This window comes from Mirounga angustirostris, unplaced genomic scaffold, assembly GCF_029215605.1.
Source record: "Mirounga angustirostris isolate CCGP_5_RB_7025 unplaced genomic scaffold, mMirAng1.0.hap1 SCAF_13, whole genome shotgun sequence".
Taxonomy (NCBI): domain Eukaryota; kingdom Metazoa; phylum Chordata; class Mammalia; order Carnivora; family Phocidae; genus Mirounga; species Mirounga angustirostris.
Window position 1 is genome coordinate 24879915 of NW_026991721.1, and position 27008 is coordinate 24906922.

Here is a 27008-nt window from a genome sequence, read left to right on the forward strand (position 1 = left end):
CCCGCCCCCCGCGAGGAGACCGCCTCCTGATTGGCCGCTCCAGCGCCAGGCAGGATGGGATGGGACCCAAATGTGGGCGGGAGGAGACGGACGAGGCGCAGGGTCCCCTCTGGAGGGAGACGGAACCCCGGGACATGGAGAGGCCAGAGAGGTGTGTGAAAAGGGAGGGGAGCCCGACCCCCAGCCCTGGGGTTTATGAACCCAGATCTGGGCCCCGCCTGTGAGGCCCCGACTCTCGCCTCAGGTTTTCAGCATCCTTCGGGCTGCCCCGCGACGCGACGGCTGGCGGCCTACAGGTCTTGCTGAGGGAACGCTTAGGCGCTGCTGGGTGGGGCTTTGCACTCTAAACGCGATCTCAGCTCTTAGTAAGTCAGAAATCCTGGGTTGAATTCCTTTGTGCAAAATGAATTTTTGACTTACCCTAATGTTAGTATCGTTTGCAACTGAGGGATTGATGGGAATTTGGAATAAATGCAAACACTGATTGCGCAGTGAAGTTTTAACCAGTCGTGTTACTCCCAAATGTCACGTTAGTGTTCCTGGACCACAGACTATGTATACAGAAAAACTGCCTTTTTAAAAAAACACGGGGAAATGAAACATTGACAGGTTCTTAATGGTCTTAATAGTGGCAAATCCTTAGGAAGGAAGTTCCCTTTTGGCTGAGCAGCTCCACTTTTTGGAGTGTCTACCGTGTGCTGAATGCTGCTAGATGTTTGCTAGACTGTATCAGTTAATCTTTACAACAGCCTCGTGACTCGTGATGAAAGTTTGGTTATCCCCCACTTTAAATATGAAGAATCTGAGGCTGAAAAGAGGTGGAGGAACTTGCCAAAAGCTTAAAAACCAGCAAAATGTCAGAGCCTAGATCCTCAGTCTTCTGATTTCAGAGCCTGGACCCTGAACCACTGTTCCATCCAACCTTTCGAAGAATAAGAATTTTGAAAAATTCTAAGAATTTTGGAACTCTTACGTTTTTAAAGAGCCATGTTGGAAAATTAAATATTTGTAAGCTATTGACTCCTTTGTCATTGTATTCAAATGGACTGAATGATTCCTCCCCCCCTTCAGGTGCTAGGATTTCTTTTTAAACACCTTAATACACATAAACATACCATAATCTTCAAATTAAGAGTGCTCAACTTCTAGATTTTACTTTTTTCAGTAAAGCTACAAATAATGGGTGGGCATATGACAGTGGAAATTTCAGAAGTTCTTGATTTTACAAAAGCGTGATATCAAGAACCTGTCATAAAAGTTTAACTTCTGCAGTTCATTGAAAAAGCAGCCCCAAAATCAATCTTCAGTGCCCTGTATTTTTCCTTCATCACACTTACTCAACTGTGAAGATGCTGTTAGCTGTGTGATTTGTGTGATGTCTTTTGGTACCCACAACTCAGGAAACTGAGGCATAGAGAGGTTAAATAAGTAACTTGTCCAAGATTACACCATTATTAGGGCAGAGAGTCAGGATTCTAGCCCTGACCATCTCCTGAGCTCATGACTCGTTGAATAAATAAATGTTGAAAAAATCAAATTAATAATTTTCTTCATTGACTAAATTTCAACAAAGTAAATAAAAAGAGACCTGATGTCATGTGTTAACCTTTGTTCTTTACATGAGCATTGTCCTGTTTATTTTTTTTTTCTCTGTTTCCTTTAGTGTTGGTTTGGATTCATGAGGAATTTCCACTGAAAGAGAAATGGAGAAACAAGACACTTTCAGATCATGTCATATCTTGTACATTAAAATAAGGTATGTGCTTTCAAGTATGACAATGAATTTATTTTGGCTACATACCTAGTATTATATTCATTGACTTTACAACTATCATTTTATTATAGTTTAAGTGAAAACACTTCTAAAAATCAGCCCTAGTTAAAAAATACATTAAATCTATTTGATTCCTAAAGGTACTTCCAAGTGATTGGCTCAGTAAACAAATTTGGTCCCAGATTTTTATATTTTATTAACATAAACACATGAGTATTTTCGTTGGTATTGAGTAAAATAGTTATTTAGAAAATGCTGTTCTCTGGGCGCCTGGGTGGCTCAGTCATCAAGTGTCTGCCTTCAGCTCAGGTCATGATCCCAGGGTCCTGGGATCGAGTCCCACATCGGGCTCCCTGCTCAGCGGGAAGCCTGCTTCACCCTCTCCCACTCCCCCTGCTTGTGTTCCCTCTCTCGCTGTCTCTTTCTCTCTGTTAAAAAATAAATAAAATATTAAAAAAAAAAAAAAAGAAGAAAGAAAATGCTGTTCTCTGATTATTCAGAGCCCAGTGAAATAAAATGTACTGGCACAAAACATAATGTTGTGAATCCTGATATCACCAAATCTAAATCCAAGCTTACAAAGTAGACCATACAATAAATGCTGAAGAGAAAATCTGGCCACGTAACTAGGAACCTTTATTGACAAATTGTCTTTAATCACTTACTTGAAAGAAAAGAATGGAGAGGACAAATTATGTTTTGTTGGATGACAGGTACACAGAGCAGGAGGGGCAGTAACAGAAACCGAGATTATTCTTCCTGTTCTGATTCCACCCACCCTCTGAGGGGCTGAGAATGTTCCACATATTTTTATTTCATTCTTTCACAGTGGCCTGGTGGAGTAACTTGGGGATAGAGACAGTGGGAGAAAAAAGGAACAGAGTGTCAAAGAAAAGAGATGTTTTACAATCCAGAATGCCCTGTGAGGGGAGGACAATGAACTCTACCACAGCTGTATGTTTCCAACCCACGGTGGGCTAGGCCTGAGCAGACAGGAGAGGGAAGCAGAATTTGCAAAAAGTGCCAGTGGTTTTATATGTGGTAGTGGCATGTACCCTCTACTCTGCCTGCTTTGCTTTACCATACCTTACTCCTGCTTTAATAAGAACAATTACTTAGGAGGAGGTAGCCCACATGTCCTTTGGTGTCTGGTAGTGGCCATAGTTGGAACTATCCGGAAGGAAGAAAATCCATGTGCTTTTTCTCCCCCAGGCCACATGTTCCTTGTATTGATCTGGGTGTTTTAGAAAAAGGAAACACAGGAATAAGAATTTGGCATTTGTTATTACCCTAACTTCTTTTTTCTGATTTTAAAAGTAATGAATGCCCACTAATGGGGGCTTAGAAATATAAAATAATATGTAAAATAAACAGTTATCCAAGGATGGTAATAAACAGAGATCTTTCTTGCTGATATTTTCTCTTATGTATGTAATGTATGTTTGTGTGTGAGAAAGAAAGAGAAAGAGAGAGACTAATAATGGATCATACAGAACATATAATTGTGTGTGCTGCTTTTTTTTTCAACTATTAAATCTGTTTAGTAAAAACAATTTCGCTCATACAAAACAACAACAGTCTACACCAATCTGAGTGCTGGACACACCATCAGAGACAGGGAGGCACCGCGGGCACTCGGAGCCCTTCCCCGATGCCCAGAGAAGACCCTGGGTGCTCCTTGCCCCTGAGGGAGATGAGAGCTGAAGTATTACTGCCACCCCCTGCCCCAAAAAGACCATGGCACAGAGCACTTCTCCTCATGTTGCTCATTAATACTGGGTCAGGGCCTTCCCCTCACTGGCGGAGACCCAGGAAGCTGAGTTGTTTGGGAGGGGCGGGTAGTGAAGTGGCTAATGGGTAAGGAGCAGAGTCGAGACATCTTTGGTGTGAAGACCCTCACCCACACACCCACAAGCTGCTTTTTTTTAAACTTTCAAAACATTTCATTTCCCCTGAATTTCATGTGATACAAAAGTATTACATGCTTAAACCTGTCATCCAAATAGAAGGCTCTTTCCATCCTTCAGGCCAACTTTCCTCAGAGGCAAATAAGAAACAAATCATATTCTGTAGATCATATATGGAATATTTTCCTTTATGGGAACAAAAATATTTAGACATGATATCTGTATAGCTTAGCATTCCAGTTTATGTTGATAAATTTAGTTAATTGTTGGGAGGTACATTACATATTCAAAAGAACTCAATAGACAGCACATAGCTTAATCCTTGATTAAGGACAAAGCATCTGACAGCTTTTTTTAATTTTATTTTTTTAAAAATACGCCATTTGTGGGGCGCCTGGGTGGCTCAGCCATTAAGCATCTGCCTTCAGCTCAGGTCATGATCCCGGGGTCCTGGGATCAAGCCCCACATCCGTCCAGCTCCCTACTCCGCAAGGAGGCTGCTTCTCCCTCTCCCACTCCCCCTGCTTGTGTTCCCTCTCTCGCTGTCTCTCTCCATCAAATAAATAAATAAAATCTTTTTAAAAAGAGAGAGAGAAGATACGCCATTTGTAAATTCAAGTTTGGTTAGACCTTTTTATGCTTAGTCTTTCTGCTCAATCTTTTGAACACTTGCATTTTTTTCATTTTGTAGAGCTTTTGAACTTTGTGTCTCTCATTTTCTCCTCTCAGATTCTTGTTTCTTAGTAGCACACTTAGCTTGTACTTGTTCACTTTTTTCTTGTGCTTTTTCATTTGATGATTAATTTTTCTTTGGAATAGTAATGAAGTCTACACTTTTGCTACGTTCTTCTGGCTGAGGCTGGTCAACTCTGTAGTGTTCTTCACACAAAGCCTGGTCAATGCTACATTGGTCTTCTGGCAATGGCTGGACACCTTGTTCTACTGACAGAGGCCACTTAACTTTTTTAAATTGCTTCCTGAGCCTTTCCTCTTCAGCTAATTAGAGATGTTTCAGGTTGTCAGAGCATCCATCTGCGAATAGGGATTCCTATGAGGTTTGAACCTTCTTTTCCTTCCATAGCAACCTCTTGTCATTTAGCTGAATCTTCCATTTTCTTGAAATGCAGAGTCTGTCCGTCAGGAATGCTCCTCCCCAAAATGGTTAGGTCCCTACAACTGTGGTTTAAATTTCTTACTCCTGAATCCGACTAGAAACTTCATTGCCATGTATCCCAAAACTCTGTCCACCATCTTGCTGCCAGCCTCTCTGGCACCATGGCACAAAAACCATGTCCTGTGTCCTGCTTTTTTTGCTTAACCTTGTGGAATGAAATTCTCCCTGATTCATTAAATAGTCTTTGAAAATATTTGTGTGTGTGTGTGTTTTGTTTTGTTTTGTTTTTTAAAAGATTTTATTTATTTATTTGAGAGAGAATGAGAGAGAGCACATGAAGGGGGCGAGGGTCAGAGGGAGAAGCAGACTCCCCGCTGAGCAGGGAGCCTGATGCGGGACTCGATCCAGGGACTCCAGGATCATGACCCGAGCCGAAGGCAGTCGCTTAACCAACTGAGCCACCCAGGCGCCCGTGTGTGTGTTTTCATGGTTGCACAATGTGCAATCAAAAAACTGATCCCTTATTTACACATTCCCTTACTGGAAACATTTAATTTTCTTCTAGTATAAATAACAGTATAGTGAACATCCTTCTTTTGTATTTGTATTTACTTCCTTAGGACCTATTTCTAGAAGTAACTTTTGGTTCAAATCATATCAACATTTGAAGTCCCTTGTGATATATTGTCCATTGTTCTCTACAAAACTTGAGCCAGCTGACACTCACCAACACTGAGAGTGAGGACTGGAAATAAAATTTTAAAGATAGGTAAGTAGTTAGATTCTAGATGCCTATACAATGCATATCTTATTAGGTTGTTCAGAAAGAACAACACCTCTCGTATTATATTGAGCCATTACCACCACACCTATGGGATTCATTCCATCTAGTGAATGTCTACAGTGTCCTGTGTGCTCTGCCTGCTTGACTTTGGGAACATAGCACTAAAGGAGATGGGTATGGGCAAAAACAAAACAAAACCAAAAGCAAACAAACCGCCAGGAAATAACACAGTGTGAAGAGTTTTCTGAGAAAGGAAATAGAGCTGTTGCAGTGGTACCAAAGAAAGTCACCTAACCTGAACTTGAGAGGTCATGGGAGGCTTCCTCAAGGAAATAATGGCCAAATGAATTAGCCCCACTGTGGCCACAGAAATCTGAAGAGATTTCTTCCATTCTTTCTGGAAAGCCTGACTTCATCAGTGATGGTGTTGTGACACCTTGAATAGAATGAGAAGAGCAAGCAAACATTTGCAGCTGGGGTTGAGCCTTTCTCAAGTTTGCCCAAGCATGCTGGCCTCTCTGTCTGACTCAGACTGGCTTTGGCTCCTGCTGCTCATCCACTCTCCTTCCTCATCTTTCCCTCCCTTGCAAGACCTGTACAAGTCCGTCGTGTTAACTACTGGGATGCTGTGCCTGGCTTGAGTTATGTTCCAGGGCTGCTGTCTTTGAGGTATTTTGATGGTCTCCTTGGTATATGCTGTTAAGTGTTGCATTTGTGCTTGACTCTGGGCTTAAATCTGTATGCAGAAACCAGACTTGGTTCTTAAACTCTGACAATTCGAAAAAATGACAAAAACCTCATAGATAAATCAACACATTCAATATGGATTGAGACCACACAATTATGTATCTGTGAAGAAACTAATAGTTATAATTTGTACATGTTGAGTGGAACTATTGGTTGTAGCAGGGGATGTAGACCAGGAGGACTAGGACAGGTATCTTTCTCCCCCTTTCTTTCCCATGAACCCAGATCATAGACCAGCAGGACTTCAAGAGGCAAAATGACATGATGCACAGTTAAAAGTCTCAGCTCCAGCATCAGAGCACTTGGATTTGAATCCCACTATGGCTTCTTACAAACTGAGTCACTTAATCTTTCTAAGCTTCCATTTCTCTCTTGTAAGATGGAGATATTAACACCTTCTAAGCTGCTAAATGAAAAGAACCCCCCCAAAAAATACCATGACTTAAACAATATAAAAGTTTATTTCTCTCATACAAAACATCTCAGACCTAGATTGCACGGCTGGTTAGGCAGTTCAGCCATCCTTGATATGAGGCTTTCATCTCCGAGTCCCAGGTGTCTGTCCCCCCTCCCTCGGCCATAACTGTATGCCAACCAGTGAGAAGGGGACAAAGGAGCAAAGGGAGCATACGCCTGTTCCTTTTGAAGGCATAACCTGGAAATGGCACACTTAATTTCTGCTCACATTCCCTTGGCCGGAATTTGGTCACATGGCCATGCCTCACTGTTCAGGAAGCTGGGGGATATAGTTGCCAGCTGTGCGACCATGTGCTTGGCAAAACTCAGGCATTCTATGATAAAAGAAGAAAGGGAAAATGGAGATTGGTGGTCAACTGGCAGCATCTGCCATGCTAACGTCATTGGGTTGTTGCGAAGATCAAGAGAGATGGAGCGCACAGTAGGCCTTAGTGACCAGCATTTCCCAGGATTGCTCTTAGGCCACACATGGCTCTTTCACGGACTGCTACAGCTCTTGAGGAAATACAGCACACTTGGCATTAGGGTGTTATATTACAGCCCACCCTTACAGAATGTGCTGGAGTGAAGAGAATGCCTCTGGCCACTGCAAGTGTAGCTCCAGGTCGACATAGTGATAAACAAGGACCAGCCACTGCCCTAAACCATACCTTCCTGTTCCATACAACCGCCATCTCAAACCTATTTTATTTATTTAATAAGCAGGTATATCATCCCTACAATGTCCCAGGTTCTACTCTAAAAGCATCCCCCAATATTAACCCATGTAATCTTTACAACAACCCTGTAAAGTATGAACTCTTATTATCTTCCTCTACATATGAGGACACTGAGATACAGAAAGATAAAGTAACCTCCCAAAGTCACATAGCTAGTTAGTGGTAGGGCCAGGATTCAAACCAGGCCCCAGAGGTCACATCTGAATTTCGACATGGTCCTGCTTGCCACAAAGCAAGCAGGAATACAGGAAGATCTGGGGTGAGTGTCCCACATTCTTAGAGCACAACTGAAGCATCCTGCCTCCTCCTCTCCACCTGCAGACCTGGCTTTCTGGGAAGCACACTGATGTAAACCAACTGTGAGCCCCACATAGGTGAGAAAGACCACAAGAAAATGACATTCCAGAGTGTCTTTGAAAGAAATAATGAGAAGTAGTTGTGATACAAGAGCATTACAGCCCTAGGGAACCATATGGGATTGAGGGGTGACCAAAGGAGGTGAAAAGGGTACCAGAGGAGATGGGCCTTGTAGGGGCGGTGAGGATGAAAAGGGATGAGGAAGATCCTTAGACATCTCTCCATCCTGACAGCAAAAGGGCAGCCCGAACCTCAGACTTTGGAGATAGTAGAATGAATATTCCCTGAGAAAACATGTCCATTAAAAGACCCACTTTCCACCAGGCAAGAGGATCCATTGACCTGTATAATCACTTATATGAAACTCTTGCTCTAGAATAGCTGGACATAAGCAGATTCATTTCTGAGACATTGTGACATTAGCAAAATTCTTCCTATGGTGTCAAGTGTCAAATGCAATTGCTTCATGCAATCTGAAAACAACAGTCTATTTACTTTCTTAAAATATAAAATCTTAAAATACAGCATACAATATGTGCATTATATGTTATTATCTAGCTTACTTTCTGCCAATTGTTCAAATTTTGCCCCATTTATCCCTCCTAGCCCTCCTTCTTCATCCCCCACCTTATCTTTCTCTCAGTATTCTACTCAGCAACCACTAGAAGCTTCATTCTCTGGAACCTTGTACTGGGCTTACATCTTTCCCAGTTCCATCCCACCCAGTATTCTAAATACCAGTGAACAGCAGTCACTGTTCTTTTCCTCCTCCCTGGCCTCTGACATTTCAGCTACTTGATGGATAAATTATAGATGATTCACTAATAAAATTTTCAAAGGTAGAGTTCTTTCACTGAATGCCCTTTTAATCTCTGCCTACTCAAAGTACAGAAGTCACATTGCTCAGCCTCTGGGCCTGAAGTTTACCACGTTCCCTTCTCAGGAAGGCCTTCCCCATCACCTCCCTTAATGTTATGGCCTCCTGCAGTATTTCTGATCATACCTTCCCTGCTTTCTATTTCCCCCCGGCCCTTCTTACCTTCTAGCATACTATATAACCAACCTAAATTGTTTAACGTGTATTTCGCCACATTAAAACAGAAGCTTCAGGAGGAAAGTGGGTTTTTGTTTTGTTTTTGTTCTTCCTGCTTATCCTCAGCACCTGGAAGTTTTCTACTACTCCATAGGTGTTTGACCAACATGGACTAAATGAATGAACAAATAAATGAATTAATGGGTGAACTAATACTAGGACAAACTGTATGACAACAAAATCCCTTAAGGGATTTGATAAGATCCCTTGTTGAAATACATCCTCTCATTTCATTTTTAAATATATTTTCCTTTAGGACATGAAAGCTTTCACATGTTTAAGAGTACTCTTTTAAAAAAGAAATGTATTCCACCCATCACGAGCCTTCTGATATGCTATACCAAAAAGAACACATCACTTCTGTGGTATTCCTACCAAACATGCATAACCTGAATCTAATTGTGAGGAAACTTCAGACAAACTCAAATTGAAGGACATTCTACAAAATCATTGGCCTACACTTTTTTTTTAAATACTGGGAAAATGAAAGAGAAAGACTAAAGGACTGTCCCAATTTAAAGAAGACTAAAGAGACTTGCCAATTAAGTATAAAGTGTATTCTTAGATTGGATCTGGAATGAGTGGAAAGATTTAAAGAATATTATTGGGATAATTTACAAACCTAATATAAACTATAAATTTAATATGAATAATAACATTGTATCAGTGTTAAATTTCCTGGTTTTGATCATTGCACTGTGGTTATGTAAGAGTTCTTGGAAAATACACACTGAAGCACTTAGTGGTAAAGAGGAATGATGTCTGCAAATCACTATCAAATGGCTCAGAAAAAATACATACATACAAATAAAGGAAGCAAGCAAATGATAAAATAAACAGAGGAAAATGTAAACAATTACTGAATCTGCGTAAAGGGTAAACTGGGGATATTTGTATTATTTTTGTAACTTTCTGCAATTTTAATATATCAAAGTAAACATTTACCAAATAAATGTAAATACATTCTTTGGAGGGGTCATATATAAATATTTCCTCAGGTAATACCTTAATTATAAGTTATGTAGTAGCTGACTGAGGCCCAGAATGAAGCCCTGTTTAGGCCTTAATGTGGGGGTAAAGACGTATCAACAGCAAAAAAAAAAAAAAAAGGAAAAGGAGGAGGAAGCGGAAGCTGTTGAATTCAAACTTTACCTAGGTCACAGTTTTGCCTTGGGCCTAGTGATTTTTTTGTAGGAACAACTTAAGACACAAAGACATAAGTTAAAAAGAAAATATAAACACAGACAGACAAGCAGGCTATACAGAGAAATGGACATACAATTTTTTTAATTCTTATATATATAAGATATAATGTATTAGTACTTATAAAACCCTGAGGTCATCCAACCAAAAGTACTATAAGCTAACCTTATATTATTATCCTGAGGTAAGGAATTACTTACCAGTGAACATTTGTTTCTGACTTTTTCATTACTGTATAATTAGTTGATTATTTTAGTAAATATCAGCTATTATCTTCAAAACAAGCCCTGTTCGTATGGCCACCTTTGGTGGTGTTTGGAACATGACCTATATTGCTGTACGATCACACTGTGAAGTTTAGAGATTATTCTGTATATTGTTCCATTAACAGGAACCCTGACAATACAAGTCCTGAAGTTAATTGTGTGGGAGACTCACCCTACTTATAGCAATATGCGTTCCTTAAACAGTCTAACTTCTGATACCCAAGTGTCTATAGTAAAAATTAATCATAAAGTAAATCTTGAGCAAAGGAAAGTATCGTGATATTGGAAAGGGGTTGAGGCAGCTGAAGCCCACAACAAGCAAAGGATGCCAAAATGTCAGTCACCAAGACTCCTCCTCACACCACAGTGAACCCCACAGGGAGCCTCACAGTTGAAAGAAGGATCTAGCAGTGACTAACCACAGACTGCATGGACAGGGAATTCAACATAAACTATGGACAGAAGCATTGCATTAGGCTGGGGACAGAGCATTGTATGTGGCTTGTATGAGGAAAAGTATATGCCCTCCTTTTATCATATTCCACACGTTATTACTCTTTGTCCCTTCCAAACATACCCACACAAAAGCCCTATGCCCTAAAAAAAAAAATTATTTGTAACTCTCAGAAATACTCTATAACATGAAACACAATAGTCTATAAAATCAGCCACATAAATTGTGATACCAAAGTCAAAGTTCTAGTTGTTATGCACCAGTGTTTAAAAGAAGGGGGGGGGGGGGGGGAGAAGCATATTTGTAAAGAAAGAAACTAAAAAACAAAGTATCCTTTTGCTCATTTACACATCATCCTCCAAATACTCCACTTCCAACCATTTCAGCCACCCTTTACATGGGTTTATGACTACATCTAGGAAATGAAAAGCACATCAAAATATTGTCACTACAGCCAATATTTGTAGCAAACACTCCTTCCCTCCAAAGCATTAGAAATTTGTGGTTGTGGGGCCAGGAAGGCTGAATCATAATTCAATGCAGATGTGTCATTATTTCATACTCTTGTGGCTCTAAAAGAAACAATGACCTGGGGGGGTCAAAGCTAGTGACTCCCTGAGAGTCCAAGCCATATAGTTGGACTGAGGACAAATGTAGCTGTGGGAAGCTGGCTGCAAAGGAAGCTTAGGAGGAACCAAAGAGATAAGGGTGAATTGATGGAGATTAAATAGTCTGCCCTCATCAGAGAAAAAAAATAAAGGAAGGAAGGAGGGAGGATGGGGGGCGGGGGAGACAGAAAGGAAGGAAGGATGGAAGGGAGGGAGGAGGGAAGAAAGAAAATTTGGGAAAATAAACAGTGATCAAGACTCAACTTGGAAATACTAAGGAAGGTACTATTTGTCCAGAATAAAAAGATGGGATTTGTTCCAGCAAAGTCCTAGGAATGGTGGCTGATGCAGGAATTAAAATGGAGAGGTGGAGGAAGCAAAGTCTGACTACAAGAGACCTTTCCACTTAGAAAACATCCTATTTAGAGCAGCACCTGCCTAGGAGACAGCAGAGAAGAACATTGTGTGTTTCATCATAACTGGTTTTCAGCAGCTGCAACTGGTTAGGACTGTAAAGTTGAACGCCCTGGGGCTGGCCTGACCTCAGGGCATCCAACTGTGAAGTATTTCTTGACCAATGAACCGCAGGTCATTGTTTACAGGACCAGCATACAGGTCTATGGACTTACTCTTTCCTATCCAGGTGCTTGTTTTCATTCCCCTCGTAAAACCACTCAGTGAGTTTCTTCTGTAATAGATGTTCCATTGCCTGGTGAGTTAAGAAATACTTGACTTTTTTCTTTTTTCTTTTTTTTTTTTACAGAAGAACATGAACAAGAAAGATAAGTGATGATGTGTAAATGAGCAAAAGGTGACTCTAGTCCCCAAAACTGGATGAAGTCTGGAAAGAACCTGCTCCTGCTTCCCAGCCCCAAGTGTGGCGGCAGGGCACCTGAAGAGCTGCAGAGAGACAAGAATGGTAAGTGTGGTCTTTGTCAATGTAGTTCTTGGATCCTCACCACCACCTCCATCCCAACACCTTTTATTTCCTCATTATAACAACGGTGGAAAACTGGAAACCCCTCCCTTCCCGCTGGAGCTGTCAACACAGCTCTTCTCTTGCAGCTCAGATCACTGCTACCAACAGCACCACCGTAGCTTGGCATCGCTTCTAACAGACCCCATCGCAGTGACTATGCAACTGCCACCTCCTCTTCTTTGCTTGTCATGGCCTCCAAAAACCTTTTACTGCTCAGGCAAATACATCTCCTGACCCCTGCTGATATTCCCACCGTATAGGGAGACCAACATCCCAGTTTTGTCTGGGACCTACGGGTTTCCAGGGATGTAGGACTCTCGGTGCTAAAACAGGAAAGTCCCAGGCAAAGCAGAATAGATTGACATCCCACCACTGTAGTGGTCACCATTGCCACTGCCGCTGACTTGTGTCTTAGAATTTGAGGTGGGAACAGTGGAATCAGGAGCATACTTCTGTCCTAAGAAAAACTGGTGGGGTACCTTTTTCCTCTGCCTTGAGGGTGCTCTGCTGGGTCCCCTACCTCCATTTCCCTAGATGGAACTGTGCAACCCTAGGAAGCTGCCCTTCCTCTCTGCAGTCCACTCTCTGTCCATCCTGCTCTCCCTAGTGCCCTTATCTCCGGGGAGGACCTACCCTCACAACCAGAGTGATGTGGCCTGTACCTATAACTTACTGTGATTTCTAATATGTGTGCAGTGAGATACCATGTGGATTTCTCACTCTTTTTTTTCACTTTAAAATCTGCTAATACATTATGCTAAATGCTACCAGGTAGGGATACTTCCAGATAAGTATACTTGCAGATTTTTTTTTTTTTTTCAAAAAAAGCCTGAAATCTTTTGAGGAGAAATGTCTTAATCTCACCAAAAACTTTTTTTTAATCAAAATGGAAATTAATTTTCTGGTTTTTATAAAAGCCACACATGCTCATTTCAAGTGCTTTAGAAAACAGAGAAAGTCATATAAACTTAACCAAAAATATTATCTCAAATCCCACCACTCCAAGATAACCGCTGTTAATGGTTTTATCAATTAGATGAAATTAATATTGTGTATGTCCTTCTAGTTTTATCAATGCATATATGCTTAAATATAGAAGGCTTTAAATAAAAATGAAATCATATAATATATACATTATGTACAAATATTGTGCATATATGCATAGTATATTTCTTTTCATGTATTAATATGTCATGAACATCTTCCCATGTCAATAAATAATAAGCTACATGATCATTTTTAATAGCTACATGGTATCCCACAGATGCTTACTCTAGGTGTTCTTTAGCTGGAGTAGGGGCAGCAGAAATTTCCCGAGGAGAAACTGTTAAGAAAGCATTTTTCTTAGGGGCTATCTCCATTTCACTGTAGTGCTGGCACCTTTTAAAAATCTTCCATCATTCCAATTCCCAGAAAAGTTTATAAAGTAGTCCATAAAATATCTAAAATTATATCTTTTCAAAGATCAGCCAAAAAAATAAGGAAATAGAAAACCCAGAGGTCAGGTCTAATAGACAATGAATCATGTAATATACACAGAAAAGAACTAAATAAAGAAGCTCGCTGTCTTGAAGGGAGCAGAGGTAAAAATTATAGAAGAAAACAGAAGAATAGCCCTTGAGGTAAGAAAAAGAAGGCAAATATGAAAGGACGCTCCAGACCTTGAAGATTACAGTATACAATACAGGGGAGGAGTACTAAAAAGCAAAACAAAGGGATAAGAAAGCAAAGCAAAGTACAAATCAATATTTACATGTTTTCTTAAATCAGAACAAACTTTTAATTATGACATGATACATATTTAATATTTTGGATGTGATATAATTCATATATATGTAATGAATAAACATTATTATAAATAATAATAAAATCAAACATCACAGACCCACCATTCAGCCTAAAAAATCAAACATTACTAATATGGGTAATGTATGTGTTCTTTTGTAAACATGAATCCTGCCCAAGCTGAGTCCATCTGTAGGAGATGGGATGGAGGTATGTCTGATAAAGTACTGGGGCAGGCAAAAGGAAAGTCTCCTTGCTTGAAGGCTAAGATGTCTCCTATTAAGAACTTAAGTTGAGTGCACTATCAGGAGCCAGAGTTTCTGGACATGTCTAGTAAACTGGTAGCAAGGTCCAACACAAATCTCTTTGCAGAGGTCCTGAGAAATCTCTTAACAGAACAACTCATCCTACAAGAAGAAAATCCAGGCATGAACTGCAGGATCCAGGAACAAAACCTGAATTATCAAAGAGAAGTGGCGATTCTAAATATAGCCTGGGAGCTGTGAGGCAGACTTTGGGTGCAAGTTTAATTTCAATGGTACTGCAAAATAAAAGATTATTCTTTCTCTATATTCTGTAACACACTAGAGCCCGGACAACACTGCTTTAACATACCACCAAGAGACTGTGACAAAGGAGAGAGAGCCATTCTTTCTCACTCTGCCAAGGTCAACCGTGGCCTCAGGAGGGCTCAAGATGCACAGCAGGAGGACATGGGGAAGCCAGTGTTACCACCAGAAACACAGAGAGCTTCCCTGGCACCTAGAAAAGTGAAGTAGCAGCATGCCTGCCTGTCAGCTCAAGTATCATTTCAATATATGGGGACACTCTACTGGAATTGTCAAAATATTTGAAAGAAAAGTTGGTAGAGGTTTGGACTTCCTGTATCTGAGAAGCTAGTGAAATTGAGGTATTGATGGTCATGTGCCTCCATATTCATCCTCAGGCTGGTGAGGTCTGAGGAAATTTCAAGTTATAACCACGTTAGCAGATAACCCAGCGTAGAAGTAAGGTACTGCATGGGGAATGCAGGGATAATTCAGTTTGCCTGGAACTTAGGATCTCTGCAAGTTACTGGAGGATGTCTGGGAAACAAGGCTACTCTCAAGTTCTATGAGACCTGGAAAGCCAGGCTAAGGGACATGGACTTATAAGGCTTACTCAGTCCTGCTGAAAATGTTTTAACACACAGTGGCATGCCCAGCACTGTGTTTTAGGAAGATTAGTTTGTCAGCATATAAAAAGAGGTCATAAAATGGGGAGAGTGGAGATCAGAAGAGCAGTCATAAGATCACTAAAAGAGTCCGGATGAAATGAAGGAAGCATGGTGGCAGTGGGACAGATTCTAGAGCAACCATAAAATAGAATCAATGAGGACTGGGCACTACATCCAACACATCATTAAATGATGTTTGCAAATCATGATAAACGATGCAACTCGAATATATATGAAACTTGCTGAAGTTTAATGCCTTTGAAAGTGAAACCACAATAGCACCTAGAAAATACGTCATTATGGAAGGTCAGTGTTGTTGTAACTATAGTACAAAACCCTTAACAGATAAACACATTCTTCACATACATCCTATATTTTTCCCTTTTTATTTATCTAAAAGAAAAAATGTCCTAAAAGGAGAGACAGAAACATGTCAATTTCCGAGACCTTCAGATTGCTAGCCTGGTCATATGAAGAGAAATCTGAAAATCATGCTGTGCTTTATTCTAAAGAATCTGAGAAGCCAGACTTCAAGTGCCATATCTCCATCCAGACTGTGTGTTGGGGATTTGAGTGAGATTTCAGGTGGGTCCCTGATCACATGCCTACCGGACATCGACATCCGCGGTCAGAACTGCTGTCCCACAGCACTGCAGGCAAGGAGACTATTTTTAAAGTGCTGGCGGTGGCACCTTTGGCCCTATGAGTAGACTTCAAGAGGAGGACATGCCTAGCATTTTCCTGACAAGAGAGCCATGAGCTCTGTTTTGAGATGGTGGTGTCCCCTGTTTAGAGAAAACAGATTTGTACATTGATTGAATGGTTCATTCTAAGCAATTCCAAAGAGATGAAGGAGAAAGTGGCCTCTCCAATAATGACCCCATTCTAGCAACTCCTCTCCTGTTGGAAAGCAACCACCAAATCTTAACTGAATGGCCGATGGCCCACTAGCCGATCCAGCACCCTTCTAACCTGTGTCTCGGGATTATCATGTGTGAGTATAGAGAGCATGTGGCAAGGTGCAGGAGGGGACAACTCTTTTAACTTCCTCTTTTAACTTGTTTGAACGTTAATACATTTATACTTTAGCCAAGAGGGTTTTTTGTTTGTTTACTTTAGAAGAACAACCTGTGCTTCTTATAAAACAGGATGCAACAAAATAAAAATGTAAGAAAAGTGAGAATCCTTCCCCTTCATGACCCACTCTTTTGCCAGGCTCATCGTCTCTCTCCCTCTCTGTCTCATCATATGGTACATACTAATCTGAAAATTGCTTATGTTACTCAAACATACCTTAGGACTATGCTTTTGTGTCAATATATACAACTACATCTTGTTCTTTTAGATCCCCACGTAATGTTCTATAGGATGTGCACACCATAATGTATTTAACCATCCCCTAGTAATAGACATTAGATAGTCTCCAATGTTCATTTTTACAAACAATGCTATCATAAGTCTGTCCTTGACTGTACACGTTCATATACTTTTATAAGTCCTCCTATAGGAGGAATTCTTAAAAGTTGAATGACAGAACTCCTGTCTCCTATGCACTACACTCCCACGCTGGTCAAATTTCCGTCACACACCAGACTTCAAAGTCAGGCATCCACTGTCTCTTTCTCCCCCACTCACATCCACTTCCAACTTTCTTTTTTTTTTTTTTTTTTAAGATTTTATTTATTTGACAGAGAGAGACACAGCAAGAGAGGGAACACAAGTAGGGGGAGTGGGAGAGGGAGACGCAGGCTTCCCCCGGAGCAGGAAGCCCGATGTGGGGCTCGATCCCAGGACCCTGGGAACATGACCTGAGCCAAAGGCAGACGCTTACCGACTGAGCCATCCAGGCACCCCCACTTCCAACTTTCATCTACACGCTGCCCTTAGCTGGTTTCACTGGAGGCATGCCCCTTTGTTTTATGCTCAGGGGATCTGGCCAAGCAAAAAGAAGCAAGAATTCATGTCATAAATATAAAACAAGCTTTCAAAAGGATGGTCTAAAAAGAGCCTACTGAGAAATGGTAGATAAGGAAGTGGTACTGTGAGATCATAAAGTAGACTGAACGTCTTCTCAGAGTCCCCAGTAGTTCTTAGTTTTGATTCCTCATCTCAGTGCTGGGTAGGAAGAATTTCTACATATTTTAGTAGATTCTCTTTCCTAACCAATAGCTCCTTCATTAGGCAACTTGTTCCAGGAGAAGCAGACGGGCTGGTGCCAACGGTTGGCGATACATGTTTTGAGGTTCCTTTGGAAGCCACATGTCATTTGATCCCTGCAACCATCCTGGGAGGGGTAGGTGCTATGACAGGGGCTCAGCAATGAGGAGGTGACTTGCCCAGCTAGTGAGTGAGGACCAGGGTTCTGAGACAGGTCACCCTGACACCAAAGCCCACATTTCTTTTACTATTTGAGAAACTTTCCGTAGTCTTACTCCAGACCATTTCCTCCAGTTAAGTGGTTAGGCGAACTCCTTGCACAAGTGCACCTCCTCCCTAGAATCCGGAAGAGAAAACCATTCAGTTTCTTCTGGGTTGGAACATGGTCTGTTTATTTCTTGAATTATTTTTGTCTTCCAACCTTAGGTAAAATTTCAATAAGCAATAGAAAACCTTCAGTTGAAATTGGCCCATGGGAAAGCAGAGACTGAGTAAGATACAGCTTTGTCTCTAAAAGTCCTTCACTCCTTACAGCATGTGATAGAACATGAAGGCAGAACCCAAGTTCAACTGAGGACTGAGGGATGGGCAGAGCACCACCTATTCTTAGGAAAAATAAATTATCACACTGAATGGTAGAGTTGAAGGCTGACTAATCTTTGGTTATTTGACCTTGGAGTAAAGCAAATGGAAATAGGTTGAAACTTTTTTTTTTTTTGAACATGTGTATTTCCAGAGAAATTCATGCCTAACAAACAATAAGAGCCTGTGATTACTTAGCCATTAAGGCAATCCACAGACTCTTAAATCCAGGAGGTATAAAATGATCTTGTTATTGATACAGCCCCCCACTGAGAGCTTTCTCTCCAAAGCCTTTTTATTTTTTATTATTTTTTAAATTTATTATTTTTAATTCCAATATAATTAATGTACACTGTTATATTAGTTTCAGATGTACAATATGGTGATTCAACAATTCTGTACATTACTCAGTGTTCATCATGGTAAGTGTACTCTTAATCCCCTTTATCTATTTCACCCAACCGCCCCCCACCCAGATGCCTTCCCTCTCGCAATAACTGGTTTGTTCTCTATATTTGAGAGTCCGTTTTTTTGTTTGTCTCTTTTTTGCTTTGTTCATTTGTTTTGTTTCCACATGTGAGTGAAATTGTATGGTATTCATCTTTCTCTGACTTATTTCACTTAGCATTTACCCTCTAGATCCATCCATGTTGTTGGAAATGGCAAGATTTCGTTCTTTTTTATGGCTGAATAATATATGTTATTCATATATATATACATATATGTATATATAAAATACTCCACATTTTCTGTATCCATTCATCTATCAGTGGACATTTGGGTTCCTTCTATATTTTGGCTATTGTAAATAATGCTGCAGTAAACACAGAGGTGCATATACCTTTTCAAATTAGTGTTTTGTATTCTTTGGGTAATAGCCAGTAATGGAATTACTGGATTATATGGTAATTCTGTTTTTAATTTTTTGAGGAATCTTCATACTGTTTTCCACAGTGGTTGTACCAGTTTGCATTCCCACTAACAGTGAGCAAGAGTTCTTTTTTCTCCACATCTTCACCAACACTTACTGTTTCTTGTGTTTTTGATTTTGGTTGTTCTGACATGTGTGAGGTGATATTGTGGTTTTGATTTGCATTTCTCTGACGATTAGTGATGTTGAGCATCTTTTCATGTGTCTGTCGGCCATCTGGATGTCTTCTTTGGAATAATGTCTGTTCATGGTTTCCTCCCATTTTTTAATTGGTTTATTTGGCTTTTTGGTGTTGAGCTGTTGAGTTCTTCATATATTTTGGATAGTAACTGCTTATTGGATATATCATTTGCAAATATATTCTCCCATTCAGTATATTGTCTTTTTGCTTTGTTGATGATTTCCTTTGCTGTGCAGAAGCTTTTATTTTCACGTAGTCCCAATAATTTATTTTTGCTTTTGTTTCCCTTGCCTCGGGAGACATATCTAGAAAAATGTTGCTATGGCTGATGTCAGAGACATTACTGCCTATGATCTCTTCAAGGATTTTTATGGTTTCGGGTCTCACATTTAGGGCTTTAATCCGTTTTGACTTTATTTTTGTATATGGTGTAAGAAAGTGGCTCAGTTTTATTCTTTTGCATGTTAGCTGTCCAGTTTTCCCAATACCATTCGTTGAAGAGACTGTCTTTTTCCCATTGCATATTCTTGCCTCTTTGGCCAAAGATTAATTGATGATCTATCTAATCATGGGTTTATTTCTGGGCTCTCTGTTCTGTTCTCTTGATCTGTGTGTCTATTTTTGTGCCAGTATCATAATCTTTTGATTACTACAGCTTTGTAGTATATCTTGAAATCTGTGTACCTCCATGTTCATTTTCAAGATTTCTTTGGCTATTTGGGGTCCTTTGTGGTTCCATACAAATTTCAGGATTATTTGTTCTAGTTCTGTGAAAAATGCTGTTTGTATTTTGGTAGGGATTGCATTAAATCTGTAGATGGCTTTGGGTAGTATGGACATTTTAACAGTATCTGTTCTCCCAATCCATGAGCAAGGAATAGCTTTCCATTTGTTTGTGTCACCTTTAATTTCTTTCATCCTTGTTTTATTGTTTTCAGAGTACAAATCTTTCATCTCCTTGGTTTATTCCTAGGCATTTTATTATTTCTGGTGCAATTGTAAATGGGATTGTTTTCTTAATTTCTTTTTCTGCTACTTTGATATTACTGTATGGAAATGCAACATATTTCTGTATATTGATTTTGTGTCCTGCGACTTTAGTGAATTCAGGTATCAGTTCTAGTCAGTTTTTGGTGGAGTCATTAGGGTTTTCTATATATAGTATCATGTCATCTGCAAATAGTGAAGGTTTTATTTCTTCCTTACCAATTTGGATGCCTTTCTTTTTCTTGTCTGGTTGCTGTGGCTAGGACTTCCAGTACTATGCTGAATGAAAGTGGTGAGAGAGGACATCCTTATCTTGTTCAGATCTTAGGGGAAAAGTTTTCAGTTTTTTATCATTGAGGATGATGTTAACCATGGGCTTTTCATATTATGGTTTTATTTTAAGGTATGTTGCTTCTAAACCTACTTTCTTGAGGATTTTTATCATGAATTTGTCATGTACTTTGTCAAATGCTTTTTTTGCATCTATTGAAATGATCATATGGTTTTTATCCTTTCTCCTGTTGATATGATGTCTCACATTGATTAATTTTCAAATACTGAGCCACACATACATCCCAGGAATAAATCGTACTTGATCATGGTGAATGATTTTTTTAATGTATTGTTGGATTTGGTTTGCTAATTGTTGAGGATTTTTGCATCCATGTTCATCAGAAATATTAGCCTGTAGTACTACAGGCTACACTACAAAAATGTAGTGTTTTTATCTGGTTTTGGTATTAGGGTAATGGTGGCTTCATAGAATGAATTTGTAAGCTTTCCTTCCTCTTCTATTTTTTGAAATAGTTTGAGAAGAATAGGTATTAACTCTTTTTTAAATGTTTGGTAGAATTCAGGGCACCTGGATGGCTCAGTCGGTTAAGCATCTGCCTTTGGCTCAGGTCATGATCTCAGGGTCCTGGGATTGAGCCTCACTTCAGGCTCCCTGCTCAGCGGGGAGTCTGCATCTCCCTCTCTCTCTGCGCCCCCCCCCCCACTTTCATGCGTGCTCTCTCTCTCTCAAATAAATAAAGTTAATCATTTTTTAAAGATTTTATTTATTTATTTGACAGAGAGATAGACAGTGAGAGAGGGAACACAATCCCAAATAAAGTTAATCTTTAATAAATAAATATTTAATAAATATATATGGTAGAATTCACCTGTGAAGCCATCTGGTCTTGGACTTTTGTTTGTTAGGAGTTTTTTGATTACTGATTCAATTTCATTGCTAGTAATTGGTCTGTTCAATTTTTCTATTTTTTCCTGATTCAGTTTTCAGAGGTTATATGTTTCTAGGAATTTATCCATTTTTCTTCTAGATTATCCAACTTTTTGGCATATAATTTTTCATAATATTCTCTTTGTATGTTTCTGAGTTGTCAGCTGTTATTTCTCCTCCTTCATTTCTGATTTTGTTTGAGTCCTCTCTCTTTTTTCTTTTTTTTAAAGATTTTATTTATTTTATTTGAGAGAAAGAAAGAGAGAGCGAGCAGCGGGAGGGGAAGAAGGAGAGAGAGAGACTGAGAATCACAAGCAGACTCTGCACTGAGCGTGGAGCCCAACTCGGGGCTCAATATCATGACCCTGAGATCATGACCTGAGCCAAAATCAAGAGTCAGATGCTTAACTGACTAAGCCACCCAGGTACCCTCTCTTTTTCTTTTTCATGAGTCTGGCTAAAAGCTTATCAATTTTGTTGTTCTTTTCAAAGAACCAGCTCCTGGTTTCATTGGTCTGTTCTTTGTTTTTTAAGTTTCTATTTTGTTTATTTCTGCTCTAATCTTTATTATTTCATTCCTTCTACTGATTTGGGGTTTTGTTTGTTCTTCTTTTTCTAGCTCCTTTAGGTATAAGGTTAGATTGTTTATTTGAGATTTTTCTTGTTTCTTGAGGTAGGCCTGTATGCTATAAATTTCCCTCTTAAAATGGCTTTTGCTGCATTCCAAAGTTGGACAGTTGTGTTTTCATTTTTATTTGTCTCCATGTATTTTTTTAAATTTCCTCTTTGATTTCTTGGTTGGCCCATTCATTGTTTAGTAGCATGTTATTTAACCTCCATGTATTTGGGTTCTTTTCAGATTTTTTTCTTGTGGTTGATTTCTAGTTTCATAGTGCTCCGGTCAGAAAAGAGGCATGGTATGACTTTGGTCTTTTTGAATTTGTTGAGACTTGTTTTGTGGCCTAACATGTGATCTATTCTGGAGAATGTTCCATGTGTACTTGAAAAGGATGCATACTCTGCTGTTTTAGGATGGAATGTTCTGAATATGTCTGTTAGATCCCTCTAGTCCAATGTGTCATTCAAAGCCACTGTTTCCTTATTGATTTTCTGTTTGGAGGATCTATCCATTGATGTAAGTGGGGTGTTAACGTCCCCTACTATTATTGTTATACTCTCATTTACTTTCTTTATGTTTGTTAGTAGGTGTCTTACGTATTTGGGTCCTCCCATGTTGGGTGTAGAAATTTTTACAGTTGTTATATCTTCTTATTGGATTGTTCCCTTTATGATTATGTAGTGTCCTTCTTTGTCTCTTGTTATAGTCTTTGTTTTAAAGCCTATTTTGTCTAATACAAGTATTGCTGCCCCGGCTTTCTTTTCACCTCTATTTTCATGATAAATATTTTTCCATTTCTTCACTTTCAATCTTCATGTGTCTTCAGGTCTGAAATAAGTCTCTTAGAGGCAGCAAATAGGTGTGCCATGCTTTTTTTTTTTTTAATCCATTCCATTACCCTATGTCATTTGATTGGAATGTTTAGTTCATTTACATTCAAAATAATTATTGATAGGTACATACTTACTGCTATTTTGTTACATGTTTTACTGCTGCTTTTGTTTTTCTCTGTTCCTTCCTTCTCTTGCTCTCTTTTCCCATGGTTTGCTGGCTTTCTTTAGTGATATACTTGGATTCCTTTATTTTTTTTGCGTATCTATTACTGCTTTTTTTATTTGTGATTACCATTAGGCTTATATATAACATCTTGTGCAAAAAACAGTCTGTATTAAGTTGATGGTGTCTTAAGTTTGAATCCGTTCTCTTTTTTTTTAATTTTATTTTTAAGTACTCTCTACATCCAGTGTGGGGCTTGAACTCACAACCCTGAGATCAAGAGTCATATGCTCTACCAACTGAGCCAGGCAAGTGCCCCTGAGTCCATTCAAAAGGCACTAAATTTTTACTCCTCTCCTCCCATATTTTAGGTATATTGTGTCATACTTTATATCCTTTTATTTTGTGACTCCCTTGACTGATTTTTATAGATATACTTAATTTAATTTAATTTATTTTTTAAAATAAGTAAATTGGCTGTGGAGCCCAACATGGGGCTTGAACTCATGACCCTGGGATCAAGACCTGAGCTCCAATCAAGATTCAGATGCTTAACTACTGGGTATTTACCCCAAAGACACAGATGTAGTGAAAAGAAGGACCGTATGCACCCCGATGTTCATAGCAGCAATGTCCACAATAGCCAAACTGTGGAAAGAGCCGAGATGCCCTTCAAAAGACGAATGGATAATGAAGATGTGGTCCATATATACAATGGAATATTATTCAGCCATCAGAAAGGATGAATACCCAACTTTAACATCAATATGGATGGGACTGGAGGAGATTATGCTAAGTGAAATAAGTCAAGCAGAGAACGTCAATTATCATACGGTTTCACTTATTTGTGGAACATAGGGAATGGCATGGAGGACATTAGGAGAAGGAAGGGGAAAATGAAGGGGGTGGGAAATCGGAGGGGAAGATGAACCATGAGAGACTATGGACTCCCAAGAAACAAACTGAGGGTTTTAGAGGGGAGGGTGGTGGTGGAATGGGTTAGCCCGGTGATGGGTATTAAGGAGGGCACATATTGCATGGAGCACTGGGTGTTATATGAAAACAATGAATCATGGAACACTACATCAAAAACTAATGATGTACTATATGGTAACTAACATAACATAATAAAATAAAATAAAATTGAAAAAAAAAAGAGTCAGATGCTTAACTGACTTAGCCACCCAGGCGTCCCTGGATATACTTTTTTACCACTTTTGTGCTTCCTAGTTTTCTTACTCCTGCTTATGGTCTTTCCACTCAAAGAGTCCCCTTTAACATTTCCTGTAAGGCTGATTTAGTTATGATGAATTCCTTTAACTTTTGTTTGTCTAGAAAACTCTATCTCTCCTTCTATTTTGGAACAATAGCCTTGCTGGACAGAGTATTCTTGATGGCAGGTTTTTTTTTTTCTTTCAGCACTTTGAAAATATCACACCACTTTCTTCTGGCCTGCAAAGTTTCTGCTGAAAAATCAGCTGATAGCCTTATGAGGTTTCCCTTGTATATAACTGTTTTCTTTTCTCTTGTTGCTTTTAAAATTCTCTCCTTATCACTACATTTTAATTACTATGTGTCTTGCTGTGGACCTCTTTGGGTTGATTTTGTTAGGGTCTCGCTGCATCTCCTTGATCTGGATTTCTGTTTCCTTTCCTAGGTTAGGGAAGTTTTCAGCTCTTACTTCCTAAAATAAATTTTCTGCCACTTTTTCTCTCTTCTCCTTCTGGGATTCCTATAATATGGATGTTGTTATGCTTGATGGTGTTGCAGTGTTCCTTTAACCTATTCTCATTTTTTATTAATCTTTTTTCTTTCTCATGTTCAACTTGGTTGCTTTCCATTACTCTGTCCTCTGGGTCACTGATCCATTCTTCTGTTTCCTCTAGTCTACTATTTATTCCATCTGGTACATTTTTAATGTCAGTTATTGAGTTCTTAATCTTTGATTGGTTCTTTTTTATGTTTTCTATCTCTTTATAGAGGTCCTCACTGAGATCCTTCACTCTTTTCTCAAGTCCAGTGAGTATCTTTTTTAAAAGATTTTATTTATTTATTAGAGAGATTAAGAATGAGTGATGGAGAGGGGGAGAGAGAGAAAGAAGAGAGGTGAAGCAGACTCCCTGCTGAGCAGAAAGCCCAATGCAGGGCTCGATCCCAGGACCTGGAGATCATGATCTGAGCCGAAGGCAGACGCTTGACCAACTACGCCCAGGCACCCCTCCAGTGAGTATTTTTATGACCATTACTTTAAATTCTCTATCAGGCATATTACTTATCTCTATTCCATTTAGCTCTCTTGCTGTGATTTTGTCCTGTTCTTTCATTTGAGATATATTCCTCTGTCTCCTCATTTTGTCTAACTATCTGTGTCTGTTTCTATGTGTTAGGAAAGTCAGCTGTCTCCTACTCTTGCAAGTAGTGGCCTTATGAAGAAGAGGTCCTGTGGTGCCCCGCAGTGCAATGTCCCCTCTTCACCAGAACCTGGTGCTTCAGAGGTATCTCCTATGTGTGTTGCATGCACCTTGCTGCTGTGGCTGAGCTTTTTCCTTCTGTCCAGTCATCTTCAGTGACTCTCTCTTCTCCTGTTGTGGTCAGGGTCCTCATGTTGTTAATGGGCCATCTGGGGCCGTGTTTGCTTGAGTTGGGTCAGACCAGGCATTTGCCAGAGCTGTGGTGGCACTGAACTGCAGGGTGCTCTCCCTGTGTTATCCCCTGGGGGGCTTTCATTGGTAGGTGGGGCCTGCAGTTAGACCAGCTGTCTGCCCCCAGCCCACTGCTGGGGCTACAGTCAAACTGGTATGTGTGGTTATTTTCCCCTCTCTCTGGGGCAGGAATCACTTTGGTGTGGTACTGGCCCCTATCAGGGCTGTTCACACTTGTGGTACCACACCAAAGTCCTTTTTAGATATGGCCGCATTTGTTAGTGGACAAGGGGTGACCTCCAGATAATACACCATTGTTAACCAGATGAGCTTGCTCACACTTCTGGCAAGAAAAGGAAATCTTGTGATTCCTGCCTATTAAGATGTGCATGCTATGGAACAGAGGCCCCTGTGTAATGTTTCCTATGTTGCCTTATTCTGAATGAGTTTAAATTGTTTTTATTATAGTTATCCTCTTCTTCTCTACCATTCTATATCAGGGTATTGGGATGATCGAACATCTATTAGCAGCAATTCATCTAACCATGTGGAGCTATACCCAGATCTGAGAGAACTGAACACCATCAGGGGTCCTTATGTCAAAGTTAAATCAAGCAACTTGATAATGCTTTGGATGATCTCCTTTAAGTAGAGAGGCAGAGCTGGACAACAGAAACCAAAAGCACCCCATGCACAGCAGAGAATCATATCTAGCCTTACAGTATGAAATGGGAGCTGGGGCAGAGCTTACCCACAGGGAAAGGAGTTGGTGTAAACTACATGTGGTGGTTGGAGGAGGCAGAAAATACCATGTGGACAAGAGCTGGTAAGTTCTGCGCTGGCTGCATGACTGGATCCTATCACTACAGGACAGGAGCCCTGAACTTACAATTGTACACCTAGTTCTTGATTGCAGGTCCTGAAACTAGTGGAAGTCAGTTTCAGAAATGCCTGAACAGGATAGACTTAGGACAGAGCAAAGGAGAAAAGAAACTTCTATTCAAGATAAATGTTCAAATAAAATTATCAGGACATATAATGAGAATGAATAGAAATAACCAGCTAATGAACTCAATAATGGAGAAATTAATTCACTCCTCATAAAATGCAACTAGTATTCCACTCTCAAAATTACTTTAAAATAAGTACATTTCAGAAATTCAAGAAAATAAGTGAAGCAATAATATACTTGTAAAAAGACAAGAAAA

General features: G+C 39.7%; 1 long non-coding RNA gene and 1 pseudogene across 6 annotated transcripts; one reads left to right on the plus strand and one right to left on the minus strand.

Annotated features, from left to right (window-relative positions):
* LOC123857242 (uncharacterized) lies at positions 1–27008 on the plus strand. Of its 6 annotated transcripts, XR_010406906.1 has the most exons (9): positions 1–151; positions 1664–1756; positions 5416–5564; positions 12267–12422; positions 17665–17776; positions 18587–18644; positions 25216–25381; positions 25546–25653; positions 26301–27008. It is a non-coding gene; the product is annotated as an uncharacterized LOC123857242 (long non-coding RNA). The 6 variants fall into 6 exon arrangements; XR_010406904.1 differs by lacking the exon at positions 17665–17776 and having other exon boundaries at positions 3–151; XR_010406905.1 differs by lacking the exons at positions 25216–25381; positions 25546–25653; positions 26301–27008 and adding exons at positions 23391–23529; positions 23628–25195 and having other exon boundaries at positions 3–151.
* LOC123857996 (thyroid transcription factor 1-associated protein 26-like) lies at positions 4237–4972 on the minus strand (annotated as a pseudogene).